Source organism: Rhinolophus ferrumequinum, chromosome 16 (genome assembly GCF_004115265.2).
Source record: "Rhinolophus ferrumequinum isolate MPI-CBG mRhiFer1 chromosome 16, mRhiFer1_v1.p, whole genome shotgun sequence".
In the NCBI taxonomy this organism is placed as follows: Eukaryota; Metazoa; Chordata; class Mammalia; order Chiroptera; family Rhinolophidae; genus Rhinolophus; species Rhinolophus ferrumequinum.
This window is the reverse complement of record NC_046299.1, coordinates 3798194-3814657: the sequence shown is the minus strand read 5'-3', so window position 1 is coordinate 3814657 and position 16464 is coordinate 3798194. Positions and strand designations below refer to the sequence as shown.

Genomic DNA, 16464 nt, shown 5'->3' with positions numbered 1-16464 from the left:
TGCCAGCAGACAGTTTGGTCCAATTTAAATACCTACCAACAACCCCTTGCATTAGAGTTGTTTCCCACACCCTTACCAGCACACAGTTCTGTTAATACTTTTCATCTGCACAAGCTGAGAGAGAGCAAATAGTCTGTTGGTATCTTTTTGATTTTTGATTTTGGAATCAATTAGGGTAACATATGTTAATATCTTTATTATCCATTGGTATTTTAATTTTCATAAGTTTTCTGGTCACAGTGTTTATATATTTCACATTTATTATATAGAAATGCTCTTTTTATACAGTAAGTCTATTAACCTTTATCAATTCCATATATACACAATTAATATATACATATATTCATTTTGTTGTTTGTATTTCACTTTTATTAGTAGGTTTGGTTTTTTTTACATATGTATTTGTAGACGTTTTGCTGCCTCAAGTTAAAAATGTCTATTTAGTCAAATATGAGAATTTCAGTCTTACACTTTATGCTTTCTGGATTTGGTATCCCAATTCCAAAGTTGGTATCATCTCTGTTATTAACCCCTTGTTTTATTGAATTCTTGCTACCATATGTCCTTACAGCATAACACATGTAGGGAACACTGCTTCTGATCACTAGGCTAGGTGTTTTTACAGACTGAACGGGGTTTACTGTCTTTCTTTCCATTTGCTATATATTTCCATAGTTCCCTTGGCAATTCTTTTCATCTTGCTTATGTTCATGGTGGGCAATTCTGGCCAACCATCGCTCTGCTCCAGTACACTGTGAGTAATTCCCCTGCCATCCTGTTACCTTGCCTGGGTCTACTGTATTTTATCTTCTCCAAGCTTCAGTTTTAGGCTGGATGGGTTTTTATCCTTTCCCCCGCCCCCTGAATGCTTCTAGGAGGGAAGAATGTGTGGAGTTTTGACAAAACACCTCCATCAAGTTGGCTTAGACCACAAAAGCTTGTGGTAACAGAAGCCCCAAGCATAAGTGGGAGCACGGTCTCAACCAAGGTCACCTTCTCTTGCTCTCTTTCCATCTGCTGGTTGTGTTTCTTGTGGTTCTGCTCCTGAGTTCATGCGCTTTCATCCTAGTCCAGAAATGATGCTGTCACACACCCACAGATCTAGAGTTGGAGAGAGAATTTCTTGTTCTTGAAATTGTTTCTGATTCATTTTGACTTTGGGGAGGCAGAATCTGTGGTCTTGCTCCAAGTCAAGAACCTTTCCAACGAGATATGGGACTATCCCAGAGCATGACATTAGGGACTATCTCGCCCCTCTATTAGGAGTAAAAGAAGGCCTGGGACTCCTCCAGGAATAGGCACTGCAGGAAGGACGGACCAGGGCAGACCAAGGCCGGGAGTAGAGAAGGGGAGGGGGTAACAATTAGGAGGATGTAGAAAAGTATGTAGAGCCTGTGGTGAAGAGGCCACTGCAGATAGAACACGAAGCCTTCACAGGTGGGGGACAGCAAGACCAATACCTGGGATGAAGGTCACATCAGCAGCTGGGGGGTGGCTCTGGCTGAGGACTTCCCATGATTCAGTCATTTCAGTTGCATTGTTGCCATTTTTGACATACGTGATTACCATCTCTATTTCCTTAATCATTTTTCTCAGTTAATTGACGACAATACCATTTATACTAGCTTAGTTGTAATAAAATCTGAAATGTGCATGATATTTTTTATAATACATGAAAATAAATTTGTAATATGAAATAAAGAATGGCCATCCTTGTACCACCTGCTCTCTACTATCCCCTCTGACCCCCTCCACATACACTGCTGCTAATGGAATCTTGCTTTGGAAAACGCTAGTCTAGCTGATATGAAAAGAGAAAATGTCCTCTGCGTTGCCAGAATGCACTGGAACAAGCTGTTATCTTTTTTCGTTTTTATTACAATTTGTAGCTGCTGATTTCTTCTGTTTATTGTGTGGGTTATTAAACATCAGTTCTAAAAAAAAAAAAAAAAAACCCACAAATATACACCCCATAACACAGAGAGTTCTAGAGTATGTAACAGAATTTATTTTACTCTTTTAAATTAATTCATGTACACGTATGCTCTTGTAATGAAATGTAATAGTTTATATATACTTTGGGATCATTTTAACAGAAAGACTGCCTCAATATGATCATAATTTTCCATTAAAGAGGTATTTTTAATACATAAAAGCCTTTCTTAACATGACAATACCACAGAAAATCAAAACATTTAAAAACTAAATTTTTATTTTGCATTAATAAGAAATAACTGCCTATATCCTATTTACCAAGAGAGTTTCCTTAGTATCTCAGTGTTGCATCGTATCCCATTACCAATTTTTTCCTCAATTACTAGAGAAAACTGAAAATATATGCAAGACAAAAACCACATGAATAACAAATCATTCCATGAGTGATAATATTCTGTGGATTACAGACACTAATTTCTTGGTGAGAAATAAATTCATTTATTTCTTTTTGCCAGAAATCTGTTGAAGGTCTTACAGTTTCTCAAAGAAGTTGAGAGGAAAATAACTTTTGCCAAAGTGTAAAACTTTCTGAGAGACTGCGATTTTTTAAATTGAGGTATAATTGACGTAGAACATCAGTTTCAGGTGTACAACAATGATTTGATGATTTATAATGATCACCACAAGAAGTCTAAACATCTGTCACCATACATAGTTACAATTTTTTCTTGTGATGAGAACTTTTAAAATCTACTCTCTTTGCAACTTTCAAATATGCAATACAGTATTATGGTCAGCATTCTGTACAAGACTGTGATTTCAAGTGAGGACTAGGGGGTTATTCCATGCGTTATAAAATCATTTGAAGCACATCATGGAAGGTGCTGGACTGTTTTATTATTTCAATGGTATCAACTCTAATTTCTAGACCTCAGTTTGAATCAAATTTTCTTACTCATATAAGAAGACAGTAACTAATGGTATTTATCACTGTGAGTGGAGGAATTACACACACACACACACACACAAAAAAAAACACACATTGTTCATCTACTTAAAAAAAAACAACAACAACCTATATCCAGTGACTAAGAATTCTATATTCAAACATACTCCCATACAAATAAATCAGAACAGTGGCTGCCCGTGGTGGGAGTGAAGGTTTTTCTGGGAAAACTTTGAGGGAACTTTCTAGGGTGATAGAAATATTCAGTATCTTGATAGGGATATGTATCTCGCTCGTTATGTATTTGTCTTTATTTATTAAACTGTATACTTAGGATCTGTATAATACATGTATATTATTCATCAATGAAAAGCAATCCAAGGAGGAAAAAAATAAGAGTTAGAATGTTGAGAGGACGTGGAGGAGAAAACAACTATCCTTTTTTCTGGACTAGTTGAGGAATCTTCTGGCAAAGCGCTTGTGCTCTTGATTTCACTGGTTAATAAGTGTTAATACCTGAGCATAACTTAGAAAAGGAGAGAGGGGAAGAATAACTGAGTAATGTCAAAATAGAAACTTCTGGACCCTTTAGAGTTATTCATTCTGGCACATTCTAGAGATCGTACTAGCCATCTTGAGTTTCCTCTTTGTGGGGCAGGTCCTGAAATCAGTTTTTCCTTGCTTGCCATGCCCTGTAGACAATCAATCACCAAGACCTTCTGATTTTATATCCTAAAGGAATTTTATGTTAATGTTTCCGTACAACGTTTAAAAGCAACTCTGATTTGCTTTCTACATACCAATTTTGCCTTTTTTGCTTATCCTCCTAGAGAACACTTCTGGTCTGAGACTTTTCATTTTAATTGATGTCTATTGAGCTCTTCAAGTTTGATGAGCATTATCTGGGTTACCTCGGAGAAATCCAAATGCCCAGTCTTCGAGTAAAATGGAAGACAACACACATGACTGCAGTTAATACTAACAGTCACGGGAAAACTGCCTCCAGCTGTGCTTTAAACGAAAGGGGCTGTTCAGCCTGGCGAAGACAAGGGGAGGGGAGAACAATTAGGAGGATGGCAGAAGCCAAGCCCAGGGTGGGATAAAACGGGAAGTGAGCAAGGGGCTGAGGAGGAAGCTGTGGGTTTAACAGGGGCTGAGTCCTGGGGTCCTAAAAGATGAGGATGGCTAGGTGTTCAGGAGGCAAAAGGTGGGGGGAGGGCCTCAAAGCCTAGGATGAGAAAAGGGGAATTAAGTCTGATGTGCAGGCCCCTTGAGCCTGAGAGGCTGAAGGAGGATGGTTAAGAAGGATTAAGAGGCTCCCGTACAGAAATCAACACAATTCCGCTTTTTTGTGAAAGAAACATGCTTTTGTGTGACAATGATGAATGTCTTTAGAGTTTATAAAAAGTTGAGGGATGTTGCTAAATTCCTGGAAGACTCTTTGGGGTCCCACCGAGAGGATATTCCCGGGAGCAAGAGCCATCTGCCCCTCGTCATGCTACCAGGACTGTTGACTTTCCAACAGCAGATGTCTGACAAAAGCAACTTGTCTCTCCTTGTATCACAGTCTTTGCCTCCCAAGCCCTGCAGTGTTAACAGGTGGAGCTCATCAGAGCTTTGAAATGATCGCCTTCACGTGCAGAAGCCTGGCTCGGGAGGCTATCACAGTGGGACAGTCCAGAGCTGGGTGATGTCATTAGGCTATCTGGCCGCACCCAACCTAGGCGTCCCTTGAGGGCAGGCTCTGGAGGGAGCTGCCTGCCCTGCTGGGCTCCAGGGAGACAAGGCTGCCTGGGGCTGCCTGCTGGGGCCCCTACCTCTGATCTGTCAGCCTACGCGCTTTCATTGAGCACCTCCTGGCTATCGGAGTTGTGTTAGGAGCTCAAGATGGAGAGGTAATGGAGAAAAGCAGAGTGTGGGAGCTCACAGCCCTGAGGGAGGGGTAGAGAAGGGGAAAGGACTGACACCAAATAAGTGGATCTGCCTCATGAGAGAGTAGCAGGGGTTGAGGCCATCTTCCAGAGGGGCTGTAAGAAAGTGTGGGCAGGTACAGAGAGGGCAGAGTCTCCAGTGGGGATGAGCTTGGCTGTGACACTGAGAGAAGGCGCTGAGGGCTGCAGCCTTGTGAACTGGGACCAGGGGCTCAGGAGCAGCTGAGATGTCAGGCAGAGCCTCCCAGGAGTTTGGGTTCTTTTCCGAATGGAAGTTCTTACGCAGGGAACTGGTGTGACCTGATTTCATTTGTACGGGTCCCCCTGATGATGTGTGAATAAGGGATCGTGAGGGAAGGGATGGAAAGTGAGGTCCAGCTTTTCCACTGGTGTCATGGCTCTTGACATGTGGAAGGGAAGTTGCACTCTGGACGGGTCATCTGTGATGGTCTCAGCTACTAGGTGCCCACTGCTCTTCAGGCTTTGGGGTCTACAGCTCTGTCCCTGAGTACCCCAGGAGTTGTCTGCTGCCCATTGATGCAAGGTGGGCAGCCTCCCTATGTGCCACCTTCTCACCATTACTTCATTCATTCACAGGCCCTAAGGACTGAGGTCTCTACAACAGGGACAAAATATTCCTCCTGAGGGCTGGGCCTGGGCCGGACTCAGAGGCCACAGCACAAAGGTTAAGAACCAGCATGACACAACATGTATCCTTTCTGCCCTTGTGATGTTATTTCCTTTACCCTAAAACCTCCCCAAATAGCTCACAGACCACCTGGAAAGCAGTTCCAGAACCCAGCAGATCCGGACCCCTCCTAGCTGTTGCTCTTCCTCCTGGGTTGAGTGTGTTAAACTTTGCCGGATCGACTTAATGGCAAGAAGCCCTTTTCATCATCCACAAGTGGGCACCCTTACTCTGAGGAGGACACACATTACACCGCTCTCCCTACTTCTCCCAACCAGTAGTGGAACCGGGTGTCCTGGACCTACTGCATGACCCAAAGCCTGATCCCAGCCAAGCCACTCCCCGGTGCCCAGGGTCAAGGCTAGGTAGCAAGGGCCTTTCCAGCTGTAAGAATGCCTGTCATGCCTTGACACACTTCACGCGCGCCGGGGTCTGAGCAGTGCGGACTCGCCCAGGGTCTCTTTGGAAGGGGCACCAGCCTGGGCAAAGGGGTAGCTGGGAGCCGAGGGGCCTAGAGCCATCGCTGCCCCGCGGGGCCGCGGCCCCAGGTGGGGCGGGCGCCCGGGGTGCGCTCCCGGGGCCGGACAGCAGGCGTCGCCCCCGCTCGTCGCAGCGCCGGGCCCCCGCCCCCGCCGCTGAGCCGGAGCCCAGCTGGAGCTGAGGAGGCGGCGGGACCCGGCCGGACAAATTTCCTGCTCGGCGGCGGGCGGCGGGCGGCACGGTTGCGGGCGGCAGGAGGCGGCGCAAGCGGCGCCCCGACCCTGCGGCCTCCGCGCGGCCCCACGACCCTCCTTCGCGTCCCGCAGTAACGGACGGGCGCCCCGGAGGGCGGCAGGCGGGCAACCGGGAGATGCGGAGTCGCCACGGCGGCGAGATTGGCGCCACCGGACCGGCCTCCCTGGGGTGAGTGCGCGCGCGGGGTGCGGGCGGGGGCGGGCGCCTCTCCGGTGGCCGTGCGCCCCGGGTGGCCGGAACAGGCCGGGGACGCCGCCTCAGTGGCCGCCGCGGGAGGGAGGGGCCGCGCCGGGGTGTCGGGTCCCCTAGCCGGGTCCTTGCCGGCCCGTCGCGCGCCGGGTGCCAGCGGCTGGGGACCGAGTGACGCCGGGTATTGGTCCCGCGGAGCCCCCCAGCCCAACTTGGCGACTACAACCGCAGCGCTCGCTCTTGGTAAACGGACCAGCAGAGCGTGTGTCTGCGGTGGCAGCAGTGCTAGGGGGGTGTGAAAGCGGGCGAGACCGAGAGGGGGTGCCAACGGCTGTGTTGGGGGCTACGCGCTCACGGGGGTTGAGACAGGAGCCTTTAGAGAAAGTGTTTAGGAGTTGCGCCAACTCCGGGAGGGGCCGGGGCTGCTGCAGGGGGACTGCCCGGTGGTCCCTGCGCCCCGAGCCTTCTCAGCGAGGGGAGCGGAGTAGGGTGCAGCTGAGGGGCTCAGAGATGCGGTGGGGAGCCCAGGGAGTGGGCAGGCCCCGGCTGGCTCAGGCCGGCGGCCGCTGTTTGCAGGGTTGGTGGGTGACCTATGGGCCAGAGTTCAGCGCGCTGCCAAGCCTGTGGGCTCCCTGGGACCAACTGGGGAAGCCTGGCAGCCCACAGGATGGAGAGGCAGAGCCAAGCCCTGCTGTGACCTGCTGGACTGACCTAAATTCCTTCCTGGCATGGCAAGCCTTTCTAGAAAGGTTAAACAGTTATAGTTGCATATTTAGGATACTGATTTCTCTTGGATTGGGACCACTTTATCAGGCTTCCAATCCAGGAAACTCAAGGAAAGGAGAATGCGGCCCTGTGTTTGTATTTTTGAAGTGGAAGATGGTTGAGTTGAATGAAAACCAGCAAAGGATGGTCACGTGTTTTAGAGTCATGGTGTCTGTGTCCACTTAGCTGTTGACCCCAGGTGCTCCTTGACACAGGGTGCCTGGAGGTTTGTGTGTCCCAAAGGTGGGTGAAATTCTACCTCTGCAAAATAAATACCCATGCCCATTTAAACTGTGTGTGTGTGTTGGGGGGAGGGGTTGGGGTGCCTTTCCAAAACCACACTAAGCCAAAGGAAGGCATGAAATGATGGAGTGTACACAGGTGGCCGAGGCTGGAACGGGGCAGAGCTCTGTGTGAGAACAGGGATGGGGTCTGGACTTCCTGAGCACAGGCTTTAACCCTCTGGGGAGCTAAAGGCCATGTGGTGACATGAAACAGGCCCAAGAGGTGGGGACTGCGCTCTCAGCCTGTGGTGTCACCCAGCCCTTCCCAGATGTGGCACTGCCTCTGACTGTGACCTCAGGGACGGAGGTCTTCATTCTTAGCCTTGGTGATGCCTGTGAGTCAGCACTTGCCAGACCCCCCACCCCCCAAAACCCTCAGACTTCCACAACAGCTAAGAAGTAGATTGGTCTCTGAGAGGGCAAGGTCATTGGATGTATCTGGGTGGTTTTAAATTTAAAGTCATACCCCCTTGCGTCCCCCACCCCCAGCGAAATCAATTGTGGGAAGTGGATGATGGAGTTAGTGTCTCTGTGAAGCTTCCCAGGACGCCTGTGGAGGGACAGAATGCATATGAAGCAATGCGGTCAAGTCCACAGGCCATGCAGAGAGGTGCAGGGACAGCTGGCTGAGAGGGATGTGCTCCCGGGCTCAGTGCCTCTGTGGCAGATTGCAGGATGTCCCACAGCTCCGTGTTCTAATGAGTGACCCCCTTCCCTCCCAGGACCCATGTGTGGAAGTCCATCAACCCCTGACAGGGGCTGCAGGGAACGTGGGGAAGAGGGTGAGTGTGCATAGGAGGTACAGGGAAGGTGGGAGGAATCAGCAGTAGTTGACAGTTGGTTAGCACTGGAGCTGAAATGTGGATTTCAACTGATCACAGTACACGTCTCCTCCAAATTACGGCTCCGTTGGTCCACTTGGCTTGGCCTCCATGGCCATCGCAGTCTGAGGCACCCGCTTTAATCAAAATTCTCTCCCTGCAAGTCAAAGGCGCATGTCCAGCCTGACCACTCCTGCAATTCTCATGCCCAGCTGCCCCCTTGACATTTCTCCTGGGATCTCAAATGCCTCCAGCTCAACCTGCCCAAAACTAAAGCTGGGATTTCCCCCCGCCCAGCCCAACACGCTCCCAGTGTTTTCTTCATCCATCTAATTGCACCAGCTGCCACCCTGCTGTAGTTCCCTAAGGACAGGTTGTATCCTCAGCACCAGCCAAGGACCTGACAGGAGGCTTGTGATAACTACCATTGGACAGATGGACAAGTGAGGACAGGGACGGTTCAAGAGCGCACCTGCTGTGCAGATGAGCTTGTGTATTTTCAGTGGATGTCAGTGTGCTTGGTAGGTAGCCACACATGTTTGTTGGTGTAGACTGAGCTGGGTCATGGAGCAATGAGAGGTCTGTCTATGGGTTGCATTGCCAATCCTTTTGGAGATGCTGTGCGTATTTGCTAAAATGACTGTCTGAGCTGGACCAGAGAGACCCTGAATGACCTCCGAAGGAGGCAGGTTTGGATGCAGTGAGGGACACCATGCAAGCTGCTCTCCATTCCTTTCCTTGATGGTTCCTCTTCATTGATAACATTTTTGAGTTATGCATACGGAGGTTCTGCTGTCAAAACAGGAACGAATGTATCCATTGGGATAAAGACTGGCCTTAATGTCTGATTATCACTAAGAAAATACTGTGTGTTCCAATATAATCTCTGGTCCCTTTGGCGTGCTATCTCCCGGTGAACCAATGGCTAAGTACTCCCTGAGGACACCCCCAGGTTTTCCAGGCCTCAGAGGTGGGGCCTGCTCAGCCCTGCTCTGAATCTCCTTTCCCTTTATCCCCAGCTTAGGGACTCTTACTCGTACCTGAAGGCCCACTTCCAGTCCTTCCATCTCCACAAAGCCTGCCTGCCAAAGGAAATCTCTCTTCCTTTAGTTCCTTTTAGTGCCTGCCCCAGAGCGCTTACCAGACTCTATTTTGATTTCCAGTTGACTTGTTCAAATAGTTTATCTCCTCTACCAGGTGGTCAGTGCTTTTAAGGTGGGAGGTATGTCTTTGAGAGCTTCAAGTATGAATTCACATTAATCCTGGCTCTGGTATGACCTTGGCTAAGCTATTCAAAATCCACGCCTCTGTGTTCTCTTCTCTACAGTGGGAATGATCATCTGTTCTTTACACAGCTGTTGTGAGAGTGGCAGATGATGTGTGTAAAGTACAAGGCACACGGCTGGCACTCAGTAAATTGTGGTGGTTATTCCCCGGTGCACCTAAGGCTGTGTATTGCATGCATTAAAAGCCAGTGAAGTTTGAATAAAGAAATAAAGTCAAAATCCGTATGAACAGGTAGATACCTTTTGGGTGCAGTCCAAAGTGCTAGGTCAAATCAATATGGCGTGACATGCTAGGCAACCTTTTTGCAAGGTAATTGGAATGATTATGTAAATTTTATGATTAAGTAGTTTAATCTCATAACTTTACCGTTTACCTGTGCCCCATGAACAAATCCATTCTTTAACACGCACCATTGACTTGTCAGCGTTAGAGTGATCTCTGAGGCGGAAATGCAAGTTTTTATGCACTTCAGCCTCCCTGGCTCATGGGCTGAATTAAACCGGGCTGTGTGCCAGAAAACACAAAAGTAAGCCAAACCCAGCACCAAGAAGCTGTGTGGGCGCGAACCAGGTGTGTGGGCTCAGGGTGAAAGGAATGGCTTCTAGACTAGAGCGTAAAAGCTATGAAGCCACGACTGCCCCCGAAATCCTCAGAGCTTCACTTTTCATACCTCTACAGAGAGAAGTATGGTACCACACTGTCTCCTGGGCCCTGCCAGCTCTGGTGTGCTGACTGATTTCACCCTCTCCAGGCCTGGTCCAGGCAGGGCCGGGACTCTGCATGGCAGAATCCATGGCTAGGCTGCCCCCATTCTCAGCTCAGCCCATGGGCCACGTCTCTCTCTGTGCCCTGGGTACCAGGTCTACCAGAGTAAGATGGGGCTCATGGATACATTGAGCAGGCTGGTAATTTTACATACTTGCCAAGTTTGGCAAGACCCCAGACTTGCCAGAAGTACACTTTGGAGGGTTAACTTCTCATTGTCTTGTCACATTTTTCCCAAGTGCTGGATAGTATTCTATAGGTTAGGGTTTCAGACCAGCCGCCCTGGAGATCAAGGGCTTTCTTTGAGGTGTGTGAGTCGTCAGGTGGCAGATGCAGGTGTGTGGTGGGGGAGGGGCCTCGTGCCTGAGGAAGTGGGCTGGGAGATCCCTGCTTTGGTGATTATCAAACCAGCTTCCTTTTCTTCTGTTGGTCTGGCTCCAGTTCCCCAAATCTCATCCACCAAGGTCCGCCCCGTCCAGGTGCTGTGTGGGGAGTTTTGCTGTGGTTCAGGGCCTCTTTGAGCTCACACAGCCCCCGGCTCAGAGCCACAGATGTGGCCTCTTGTCTTTCTTTCAACTATACAAATACTTCAAAGGAGTTGACAATACTTATGAAATGAAAAATGGTCACAATGTGTTCCACTAAAACAATACACATATCCTGTCATATTGCTTCTCAATGAAATAGGGACCAAATAAATGTTTTTAAAGCATGTCTATTTTAAACATTTCAAATGCAATCAGAAATGTCCGATTAGTGTATATTGTATCAGGTGGCCAAGTGTGACCCCTTGTCTTTCTAATGGGGACAATGACACTTCCCCAGCAGGGTTGTCAGGTGGATGAAGTGATACGTAGAGAGCCAGTGCTCATCAAACCGTCAGTGGTGTTTCTGTCACGCCCAGGAGTCTAGGAGCAACAAGATTTGAATCAAGGGCTTGAGAGGGTCTGAGTGCTGATTTGTCCCCTGCCACACTTGTTTTGTCCTCAAGGCAAGTCACTGAATTTCCATTCTATCAATGCAGACATCATTTTTGGTTATTAACATCCTTCAATCTATTTGAACATTTGCATTAGTCACCAGTTTTTGCATTAGGGAGCAAATTAGTTCCATTTTTCTTCTTAACCAAGATATCTGAATGTCCTATCACATAGCTACTTGATTACAGTGTATTTTCGAAGTGACCTTTGTCGTAAGTCTTTCTGTTTTGTATCTATTCCAAATGAACTTGGCGTTTTTCAGGCTGTCTCTGTAATAGGACTTCCGTGGGCTGCTGAGCAGAGTTCAGCTGTCTGTCGGCAGCCTGGCCCTGACTCCTTTGCCAACGTGCATGAGTGCCTGGGGAGGTTTGGGTGCACACACGCTGGAGCAGAGCCGGGGCACATGGAGCCTCCTGTCCCAGCAGGCTCCTTGTGAAACTGGAGGAGCGCTAGTCTTCCTTTCTTCCCCAGTTCAAAGAGGCCAGCTTCAAAGCTGGATGTGCACTTGTATGATGTGATGTCACAGCCCTGGGGCCTCTGCCCACCTCACCCACCAGTCTGTTGGTCTAATCCTACCGCGTTTCCCCGAAAATAAGACCTAGCCAGACAATCAGCTCTAATGTGTCTTCTGGAGCAAAAATTAATATAAGACCCAGCCTTATTTTACTATAATATAAAACCGGGTCTAATATAATATAATATGATATAAGATAAGATAATACAATACTGAGTCTTATATTAATTTTTGCTCCAAAAGACACATTAGAGCTGATTGTCTGGCTAGGTCCTATTTTCAGGGAAACAGGGTAGTCATGGCATAACGCTTTAATTTTGTTGTTTGAAATACGGCATAGGTGGAAGTCCCTCCATGAGAAGGGCTGTGTCTTCAGTGGGTGCTCATGTTCAAGTTCAGTGTGGATTCACTCCCTGTTGGGGGTTAGGGGGGTGAAGGGTACAGGAGGCAAAGGAGGAATGGGCTCCGAAGGGGCTTGGGGGACACCAGTGGTCAGTTTTCCTCACATCACAATTTTTCCCAGGACTGGCCTGCTCTATACCCACCCACATGTTACAGAACACGCTTTCTGTGAAAGGCTTGGGAGTTTTGCAGTAAGACAGCTTGGGTCTTTGGGGCAGAGAGTCTACAGCTTCCCCGCAGGAGACCAAGGAAAGAAGCCTCCCTACAGAACGCTCCAGACCATTTCCTAGATTCTAGAAAGGACTGCTGGCGAAGTGAGTCAAGAGGTTGATATCCAGCACAGAATTCTTACAAATGGTCATAATGTTCATGTTTCTCTCCAGCTCTTTCCTGCCCTCAGCCCACTTTCCCACATACAGGAGGCAAGAGAACGGGGGCGGGGGGTGCAGACAGAGACGCTCAGATGCTGAGATTTTCCAAAGTTTGTCAGATTTCCTTTCAACCCAGAACGGGGGCCCTGAATCCTAGGCCCGTGTGCCCAAGAGTTAAGGGTCAGGCCATGGCCTGGGACAGTTTCAGAGAGCAAAGAGCTGACGTGTGCTTACTCATGTCAGCGCATGGAGCTGACATTCAGAACCGAACATTTGGAGCCCCTGAAGCAGCAGTTCTCACAGTTACGTGGTGGAGGTGGGGGTGCGGAAGGAATACCCTACGAATGAACAAAATGGCAGAATATTTGTGTCCTTTATCACATTCAGGGATTTAGTGACCCAGTTTTGGCTAGCAATATGTTGCCTGAGGGCACTTGCTTTAATGACTAGGAAACACAGGAATGTTCTTCCTAAGAGAGTGAAATATTTCAGCTTCTTAGATTTGCAAAATAAACCCTCTACAATCCTAACGGCTCTATGAAGTTGGCTGATCCGGAAGAAACTTTCTTTTGCAGCCACGTAATCTCAAGTTGTCTCCAAGCCTACATTGGTACCAGTAAAATCACTCCTTGCAATGAACAATTTTTTTCGGCCTATAGTTTTTCTGGCTCTGAAAGTGGCCTTACTTTCATCCACAGCTGAACACTTCTTAAGTACTGGACGTAAAAATACTTTGAAACCCTCGCCCCATCCTAATTTGCAAGCGCGGTTGACACAGCAGTCTCTCTTCCTCTTCTCACACGTGTGCAGTCCATTATGAAGCGCATCAGTAATTCAATAAATTACTTTTTGCCAGGGTTGTGAACATCAGCTAAAGTTCAGTCGTCTATTGGAGATGTTATCAGTCTGCCCATTTAAATTCCTTGGAGCAAAGTCCTGATTTGGGCCCAAGGTAATCCAAAAATGCAAGAGCCAGAAATTTAATAAGTTTGCACTGCGTCGTGCCAAGCTTGGACTGCTCATAGCTAGCCAACGATACTCTTTCAAAGGCAAGTTCTGTTTTCATCACGTGTGGGTAGTGTTTAAAAGAGTTCGTGAGGTCATTCAGAGGGAGCAAATGGAAACGTTGCACATTTGTTGAGTACCCATGGTATACACGCGCTGTGTTTAGCACTGGAGTTGCCAAAAAGGTCACAGTGCTGTCCTGTGGGGGCTCCTTGTCCCTGGGAGAGCAGGACTTACCACCTACAGGACATGTTAAATGGGGCGTTGGGGGCAGAGGTGGGACACAGCTGCCACGAGGGGCTTGTGAAGGGGGACCTGGAAGGCCTTCACCAAATACAGCAGGCTTGGCTTTCCAGGATGTTTTTTTTGGTAGCCAATAGGACTAGAATATTCCAGACGGGGGCTTCTGTGTACTTGCCCAGCAGTGACAAGTCGCATGACCTGTCCGAGGAAAAGCAGGTGTCTGAGTGGAGCTGGAGCCCAGGATGGAGAGGATGGGACCGGAAAGAGTCTCCAAGCACTTGTAAGAGTCTGTAGTCTGCCTGATGGACAGGCTGTGCCTCAGCTGTTTGAGGTCATGGTCCCCTTTGAGACCCTAAGGAAGGCTGCGGATTCAGTCTGTAGAAAATGCCTGTGCACAGTTTGGGGTGTTTTGCTTTGTTTTTTTTGTTTTTTACAGTTTTGGGAGAGTCTTGCTTGGCCAAGGCCTACTTGGCTCTCAGCGAGGGAGACTGCACGAAGTCAGGGTCAGGACAGGGTTAAGGGGCGCTGATGAGCCCAGCTTTGGGGATGAGTCTGAAGTGCCTGAGAGGAGACAAGCGAACCTCTCGAGTGCAGGCAGCTGATTCTCCTGGGAGGGTGTGTCCCATGAGCCATGAAGAGTTTTCCATCATAAAACTGGTAGTGACAGTGTTTGCATTTCACTGTACTGAGAGTCCATCTTTCTCTCTATTAAAAATTTGTTTGCATTACACATTCTTGGGGATTGGACAATATTCCTAATAAAATAGATCATTTAATGATGGCTCTTGTCATGGGAGAAGCTGGCTCGTAGGAAGTGTGGTAGAAAGGGTTCAGGAAGCTCCACGCGGCCACTGTTGGCCTGTGACAGGGACAAACTAGGAGTCACCTGTTCTCTCTCCGGCACTCAAGGCCTCAGCCGACCGTGGAACACTACATTTTACGTTTCTCTTTAAAATGGGGAAAATCCGTATGGAAGCAGTGACAAGTACTGAAGGACTAGAAGAAGGGCCATGGAAAAGAGGCTAAAAGAATCATAGTTGCGTGTACAAACCAAGTCCGAGGAATGGCTTGATGCGTTTGGCCAAACCCAGCCAGCAGCTTCCTGGCAGGTGTCCCTCTGGCAGCATGGGAGGAAAGACGCCCAGTTACAGCAACAGCCAAGAAGGGAGGCTGCCCCCTCCTTGCCCCCGCCAGGGAAGAGCTGCTCATCCGGGAGGGCCCCAACCCCCCTGGGGAATGCAGTTCTGTCTTCCATTCTGAGGGGAGGGGAGTTTTACGGGGTGCACCTTAGGCATCCTCGAAAGTCACGGTGGTCAGGAAGGATGCATTGCATTAAAAATTCACGTTCTCCCTTCATTTTACAAATCGAGCCTGACCCAAGCACCTTTCTGTGAGAACAGAGCCCGGGACGACACAAGACTTGGCTCAATTCTTCCGGATTTGTGTGCTCAGGAAAATGAATTCATGGCGCACCAAAAAGCCACCCCTTATAAAAAATAAAAAGGTCAATGCAGTTCATTTCATTTATTTATTTCATTTCTAGTTATTGTCTCAATAGCCTTCCTCATATGTTGTAAGATAACCAGAACTATATTGTCTGTGCAAGTCTTTCAGTTTGCCAGAAACCAAAGCCAGATTCTACCTTTTAGCTTTAGGTGTCGTTTCTTCAAGAAATCTGGCCAACAATTTGATCTCTCTCTTCAGAATCAAGTGGGTTGCCAGCTGGAAGCGAGGAGCCTGAGACTCACCCAGGGTCACACTGCCTGTCTGGGGACAACCTCTTTTTCCTGTTCTCACTGCCCCTTCATCCTCCTTCCTGTATCTGATATGCTGTTTGTGTTTTGGGGCTTCAGGAAAGGGAGGCCCCTTGTCTGCTTGCATAAGACAAGTGCCCCGCTTTTCTGTGTGTTTAGACGGATGGAGTGCATCCCCACGTGAGCAGGGCCTGAAGGTGAGACCCTGTCCGCTCACTGCTGTGCATCCAGCTTTCGCCTGCTGGGCCTCAGTCACTCAAGCCTTGCCCTCCGGATGTGGTTTCTGCCCTCTGCCCGGCAAATTGCCTCCAGGAGGTATTTGAGAAGGCAGCCGCCTGTGTATGTCTTGTGTGCAGCATGCTTTTGTTAGCAAATGATTTATTATTTGTTCTATGAAAATGCACATCCTGAATGGATGGACAGTGCTGGGCAGAAATCAATGACAACTGTTCTGGTTATTTTACTTTGAAATGGATTTTTCCTTTTCAGCATAGCATTAATTTGTAAGTGTTTTATAGAGATCACGCTTTCCTCAGTAGGCTGGCATCTTGGAAATCGGAGCAGCCAGGCTCTGTGTGCTGTGTCCATTTTTAGCCTCAGCTGGCAGGGAGTGGGGCTGTGCTTCCCAGGGTGACCACATGAGCTGATGGCTAGGAAGATGATGGGTGGGGACTGCTTGACTGTGTGAATAGAACGGGTTTCATTGATGGTAAGAGTGCGATTGAAACATTCAAGGTGATCGTATCTGTACCTGAGGTTCTGCCCCTGTGATAGGAGACATTGGTGAAGCCCCCACGAGCAAGAAGAGACCCTCGGGCCCCCCCAGAAAGGGGCAGCCCTTGGAGTCTG

The 16464-nt window shown here is 48.4% G+C and overlaps 1 protein-coding gene across 2 annotated transcripts in view; it reads left to right on the top strand.

The window, feature by feature from the left end:
* The first annotated feature begins 6144 nt into the window (after positions 1 to 6144).
* The window catches only part of PTPRE (protein tyrosine phosphatase receptor type E), a 137118-nt gene continuing 126798 nt past the window's right edge, over positions 6145 to 16464 (top strand). Inside the window, exon 1 of one of the 2 annotated variants that reach the window (XM_033130546.1) lies at positions 6145 to 6403. The gene's annotated coding sequence lies outside the window, so the exon portion shown is untranslated. The remainder of the gene's footprint in view (positions 6404 to 16464) is intronic. The other variant, XM_033130545.1, reaches the window with a different exon arrangement.